Source organism: Phodopus roborovskii, unplaced genomic scaffold (genome assembly GCF_943737965.1).
Source record: "Phodopus roborovskii unplaced genomic scaffold, PHOROB, whole genome shotgun sequence".
NCBI lineage: Eukaryota > Metazoa > Chordata > Mammalia > Rodentia > Cricetidae > Phodopus > Phodopus roborovskii.
Window position 1 is genome coordinate 20,975,001 of NW_026126540.1, and position 6,809 is coordinate 20,981,809.

Sequence of the window (6,809 nt, forward strand, 5' to 3'; positions counted from 1 at the left end):
AGCAAGTCGAGTTAGTTATTTTGTGGTGTCTAACCTCAGCAAGTGCAGGCTACTATCTTTAGCGGCTACACAAGGTAGTTTACAAAAACCAAGACTTCCTTCCCAGAGGCTGAGTAGTCTAAGGGGAAGATGCTGACTTCAGGAGACTGCTCAAGACCTGGTGTTGGCCCATAACACCCTCACAGTGTCTCACAGTGTGGAAGGGGCTGCAGAGGTCTCAAAGGTTTCCGCATATCAGCACTAATCCACTCACAAGGGTTCTGCCTCTATGATTTAATCACTCCCCTATACCCCACACCTAAAACCATCATTTGGAAGTTTGACTTCCAACACAAGAGTTTGGGGAAAAATAGGCATTAACCCTGTAGTAAATTTCAGTAAAATTTGCTAGAGCTTGGGCTTGGAAGCATACACCAGAAATTTAGCACTCAGGAGGCTAAGGACAGAGTATCACAAGTTCTTAGGGTAGCCAGAGCTACACATTAAGACCTGTCTATGAAAAGACCACCCACCAAAGTCATTTACTAAAATAAAACAAATAACAACCTCCAAAAAACTATGTTCTCATCACTGCACTGGATATATACTTAAAAATAACTCTGTCTATATAGGTCTTATGCCAAATTTCTAAAATTCTCTCTTAAGGTAGGACTGTGTCAGACTCACTTCTTTCTCAATATGGCATGTGTCACGCATATTACACGATAAGGTTTTAGTAATGACTGCTCTGGGTATTTTTAATAGAAAATATTTTTTCATGCAATATATTCTAATTTGACTTTCCCTTCTCCTCCCAAATCCCCCCCCCCACCAGATCCTCACCGATTCCACACCATACCTTCTTTCTCTTTGTGTCTTTAGAAAATAATGTATACAAAGGAAAGTAAATTTAGCACTGTCCCATAGACACTGGAACTATTCCTTTGCCTTTGGATGTCTAATCGGCTGCAGTTTGTTTGCAGAATTATAACGAATAACAATCTGGTTAGGAATGTCCTCCTTCTTCACCCCCCCCCCCCCAATATCTCTTCAGGGCAGCCCCGGCATCTGAGTACAGCAGACACTGGTGATTACAGCCAACCTGAGACAAAATGGCAGCCTAACCTAATATGACCTTTGTGAACTGAGAAAACAGGTGTCTTTGCAATCCAAAAATCTATTCGGTGCTTTGTTGCTTATTTTTAGCATTTAGTGTTTTAAAGGGAGCAGGGAAAGGAGAAGGGGAGGTTTTGTAGTTGCTTTTCCCGACTCTCTCCCTGAACCCCACTCTGTGAGAGTGTCAGTTCTCAGTCTATGGATCCCAAGAAGGATTGAGAGGTGTGGATGACACATAAGCGCACTTTTACATGCAGGGTGAAAATGCTTACTGTGTCTGGGTCTGAGTCAGCATGACAGCTTCTGCTGCAGTAGCTGGGGATTGTGTCCTGGAAGCCTAGGGACTCGGCAACCCTAACCTGCAGCTTCCAAGGGCTCAGATCCATGCACCTTAGGATACCAGAGGCTAGCAGAACAATAGTATTTGGCTTTCCCCTAAGTCACTGGCCTATCTAGTCTCACATTCGTGGCAGCCAGAGAAGTGTCAGGCATGGGTCCCATGTCATGGATTGGGCCTTAAATCTAATCAGATAATAGTTGGTTACTCTCACAACACTTGTGTCAAGATTGTAGCAGTGTATCATACAGACAGGTCACCATTGTAGATCAAAGGGTTTGTAACTAGGTTTATAGTTACTTTTCTCCTCTGGTAGCATGCACAGTATATTCCAGTACCATGAACACTAGTCATTAGGGATGAAGGCGCTAAGTAGGCTCTAGCATGCCTTCTCCATGTTTGATGAGATATGTGTGTGTTGTCCATAAGTTTGTGGAGAGTAACCAATGGTCTTGACAATTAGCTTCAGTTGTTTTGGAGATTCTATGGGTCCCTTTTAGCTAACAACTCAACTCAATTAGATGTAATCTGTTCCTGTCTATGAAGGTTTCACTTGGTGGTGAGAGAGATCTAGTAAGGACTTTGCATCCTCCAGTGGTTTGGTGATTCAATTTAGATTTCTTTCATAAATGTATATATTTAAAGGCAATTCTCCTGTATTAGATTTCCATTTGATCTCCTAAGTGGTCCTTAGTGTTGGCTGTTCCTCCCTATCTTCCCACTTTTACTACCCTATTCCCTCCCACTCTCCATTTAGTTCTCCTGTTTCAGTCTACCCTTGCCTCTCCATAACTATACATTCTCCTTCCCTCTCCTTGGGAGCTCCCCATTCCCTTAGTCTATACCCAACCTCTCTGCTTATGCAGCTTGTAGAACTAGGATGGTTTGAGGGCTTAGAAGCTAACATCCACATATATAAGAGCACATACCAAATCTGTCCTTTTGGATTTGGGTTACCCCACTTAGGATGGCTTTTTTCTAGCTACATCCATTTACCTGCAAAATCATGATTTTATTTTTTTATAACAGCTAAGTAATATTCCATTGTGTAAATGTACTACATTATCCATTCATCCTTTTATGGTCACCTAGACTATTTGCAATTTCTGGCTATTATGAATAAATTAATAAATCCCGATCTTAATGAACATGGGCGGACAAATGTCTGTAGTAGAATGTAAAATCCTTTGAGTATATACCCAAGAGTGGCATAGCTGGATCTATTTTCAGTTTCCCAAGAAACCACCACACTGATCTCCACAGTGACTATAAAAAGTATACATTTCTACCAGCAATGGATAAATGTCCCCCTTCCCCACATCCTTTCCACCACGAGTTTCCTTGATCTCGGCCATTTTGATTGTTGCAATATGAAATCTCAGCATAGTTTTGATTTGTATTTGCCTGAGGACTAAGGATGTTGAAAATTTCTGTGTTTCTATAAATTTATGTTTCATCTTTTGAGAATTTTCTGTTTAGTTCTGTTCCTTATTTTTTGAAAGACTCTACATTGTATTTTTTTTTTTTTTTTACTATTGAACAAACCATTCCCAACTTAAACATGACCAAATCTCCAGGTTAAAAATGTTTATCTCCATCCCTCTGGCAGATAGACCATGTTGACCACGATTCAGTACAAACTCTCAGTCCTGCCATTGCGTGAATCCTTCCTTACAGGCCCAGCTTGGTTCTCCTCCAGGGTCTTGGAGTTGTACCTGATTTTGTTACCGGTTTCCATCCGAATCCACTGAGGAATAGGATGATTTTGCTTTTGTTTCTTGGCCAGGAATCGCTTGATTCTGAAAGTCTTGTGAGAAGACATGGTGAGAATCTGAGTTAGCCATGTGCTGCACAAAGGCAGAGGAAGGGTGAAGAGGCCTGTTCCTTATTTTTTAATTGTGTTATTGGGTTTCTTTTTATTTTATAGGCATACTGCATTTATTCATAAAGATGGAACTATGTGACTCTCAAAGGTAAACACTACACACTTGCAGTTACAGAATAAAAAGCTGAAGGACAATAGATATAGTTTTGAAGAACATCATGGGACGTTGTCACTCTTGAGTATCCATCATCCTTCACAACAGTAACAGTTCAATTAGTACTACTCCTAACTGTCATGTAAGACCAACAATGATTACATGTGTGGCAGGTCCACATGACCTGAACTGCACATTAAAATCTGTTTGTTTCTAGCTTCCTAAGTCAAAGATTAAAAGGCAATAATTTCACTTAATTATACAAACTATACTGAAAGAAACCAAATTGGCTCAAATAAGTTAATATACACCGAACTAATGTTTAAGGTAGAAATTCAACCATTTGTTCAAGCCTAAGTGATTATATAATACATGGATTTTTTCAGTTTGCAATAGTTAAATTTTAAAACTGTCTTTCAATTTATTCTGAATTTCAGTGAGAGTAAAGCTTGCCTCTTACTAACATACAGTAACCTTCTAAGAAGCTCAAAGTGATAAACAACAACAACAACACTATACAATATAGCACTGTTAGAAGATATTATAGTAATATAGCTTTATGTAAACCGATCTGGGTCCAAATGGAAGGGCAAAAAGGTGCCCAAAGTGTCTATATATGTATGGATCCAACTTCTCCAAATTGTCATCCTCTACCTGATACTCCTTTATTCCCCTAAGGTAACCTTTCGTGGCATCAACAAAGTTGATGAAGAGCTTCTGGTCATATCTAAAGACACCTTTTGGGAAAAAAGGACTGACAAACTGGTCCAGCTCTTCCCAGTGGTGGAAAATATCAAATTCACTCAGTAAGTACCACTGAATCAGCTGTCTGAAGTCACTTATCCTGACAGGACTCGCTGCGCTAACAGAGCTAACAGATTCTTGTCCGGCACATTCAAACATGCCCCTAAAAACCCTTCTGGTGGAATGCCTGTCCTTGCAGTCAAACTTGGCCTTGTATGTATCTGAATTTGCATTTTTTTTCTACTTCCTTTTGTGTGACTAGGCTTTTCTCTCCCTCCCTCGCTCTGTGTAGAAAGGCCTCTGCAATTCTGGTTTTGTTTGGTTCAGTGCCTTGTGTAGAGAATACAAAGAATCACCATGAGCTGTTCTTGGCTTTTCAGCTGCTGCTTCTTTCAAAGGCCCAAATCTCTTACTGCCCTTTTGATCAAAGATATTCTTGGTGGTGTCTTTGAAATGTCGGAAAGTGGATTTCATTGAACCTGAGAACCTCTTCAGATTTTCCTTCAAAGCTTCTTTCGCCTGCTTGATTTTTTTATTTATGATGTCTCATAAACTCCTTGGTAGAATTCTTTGTAGCATCAAATGTTTCCTTAACTGTCCCCAGAAATGTCTCCTTAGCTTGCCCCCCAGCCCTGGGGTTTCCTCGGCTTCCTCTCTTCCTTGCTTTGGTCTCCAACTTTCCATTTTGATCCTTCGCCTCAATATACAGTTTTCTCCACAAGTCAGATTGCTGCTGCTCAAAGGTTAGCTTCTGCTCCAACTCCGCAAGTCTGTGCTGTAACGGCACGACTTCCTTCTCTTCAGTCTGCACACTGGGAGAATCTGTGTGGCCCTGAGCCTGGCAAGGGCCTAACTGCTCAAGTTCTGCCCACAGAGCCATGGCTGTGAGCACTCTCTCCCGGTCCCCTTTCAGCAACTTTGCTTCCTCTAACAGAGTCTCCCTTTCATTAAGGAAACTGTTTTCTGTGTTTCTACTTCAGCTGAAGAGCCTGGTTCTCCCTAACTAACTGAGTACTTGTGCCTTTATCTTCCAACAATCTGATCTGCTCCCTCAGGTGCTGTAACTTCCTGCAGGGAAGACAGGGCTTTCTCTTCCTTCTCCAGAGAGATTCTTAAACACCAGTTTTCTACAGCAAGACTCTTCTTCTGAGTTACAAAGGTAAACTCTGCTTCGGTAACAGTCCATCACCTCTCAAGGTTTTGTTTCAGCAACTTGGAATCTAGAAAAGACTCTTGTTGCTGCTGGCATTGGAAGAGATAGTCCTTCATATCAGTGAGCTCATTTCTGTGGATCTTTCTGACTAACTGCTGACTCTTCTGAATCTGAATTGTGCCATAGAAATGTCCAAATCCCATGCTGACAGCAATCACCAAAGCCAGGATAACACACTTGTTGAGACCACCACTAAACTGGCATTTACTTAGCTCCTTGGAGGGTTCGTCTTCTGGTTCAGCAAGTAGCGGCTCCTCAGACTCTGAGACAGAAACAGTCTTCTCAGGGCAGGGCTGGGCTCATGGCTGCTATCATCACTACCAGATTCCTCATCACTAGGCTGAGATGAAAAGGATTCTGGCTGGCAGTAGGTGTACTGGCTACTAGAGGAAGAACCCATGTCAAAGTCTTCGGAGCTGGGTGCTTCTTTTGTAATAACTTCCTGGTTCCCCATTTCTTCCAGCTTAGGTGGTTCAAGTGTAACAATATCAGAACCATCACTGGTAGTTCCGAAATACACATTGTCTTCGGGGGGAAGTTGCCTCCTCCACTCAATTGCTGACTTGGTTTCTCGCACTGATGACAACCTGGGCTCTTCCACCCACGCACGACATGCCGTTTGCGCTGCATTCTCCACCTCCAGGCCCCACATGAACTTGCAGTTCCTCTTGCTCTAATGAGGAACATTCTAGAGTCAGTTCACAGCTGCCACTGGCTGTGGCAAAATTCATGATCTCTATACCAGAACCCTCATGATTGATAACAGTCCAACCACAAGATGAGCCACTGTTGCTGGAATTTTCAGACATTATTCAGGTCTGAAGGCAGCACCTCCTCTGCCTGACTGCACCGGCTGTCACTGTGGTGGCATCTGTTATTGTATTTCTTTATGTCCTTTTTTTTTAGTTCTTTATATATTTTAGGTATCAACCATCTATCACATGTGTAATAGGTAAAGACCTTTCCACATTCTGTAGACTGCTGTTTTGTCCAAATGATGGTGTCCTTTGCCACATAGAAACTTCTTAATGTCATGAGGGGCCTGTGATATTGGTGTCCTGTTAGGAAAGTCTTTTCTTGTGCCTATAAGTTCAAGACTATTTCCCCTATTCTCTTCTACCAGACTCATGTTGAGGTCCTTGATCCATTTGGAGTTGAGTTTCATGTAATATGATAAATATGGCACTATTTGCACTGCTGGAGGTATCACTACCCCCAATCTCAAGTTGTACTACAGAACTAGAGTAGTAAAAATAGCATAGTACTACCAATAAACAAACATGTTGATCAATAGAATCTAATTGAAGATCAAGACAGAAAAGACTACACATCTATAGATACCTGATATTGGCAAAGAAACCAGAAATACACAATGAGAAAAAGGCAGCATCTTTGATAAATGCTGCTGGTCAAACTTGATGACTGAATATAACAGAGTTCA

At 41.5% G+C, this 6,809-nt stretch overlaps 1 pseudogene; it reads right to left on the reverse strand.

The window, feature by feature from the left end:
- Window positions 1-3,942: 3,942 nt before the first annotated feature.
- Window positions 3,943-6,177, reverse strand: LOC127232915 (cell cycle progression protein 1-like; annotated as a pseudogene).
- Window positions 6,178-6,809: the final 632 nt, after the last annotated feature.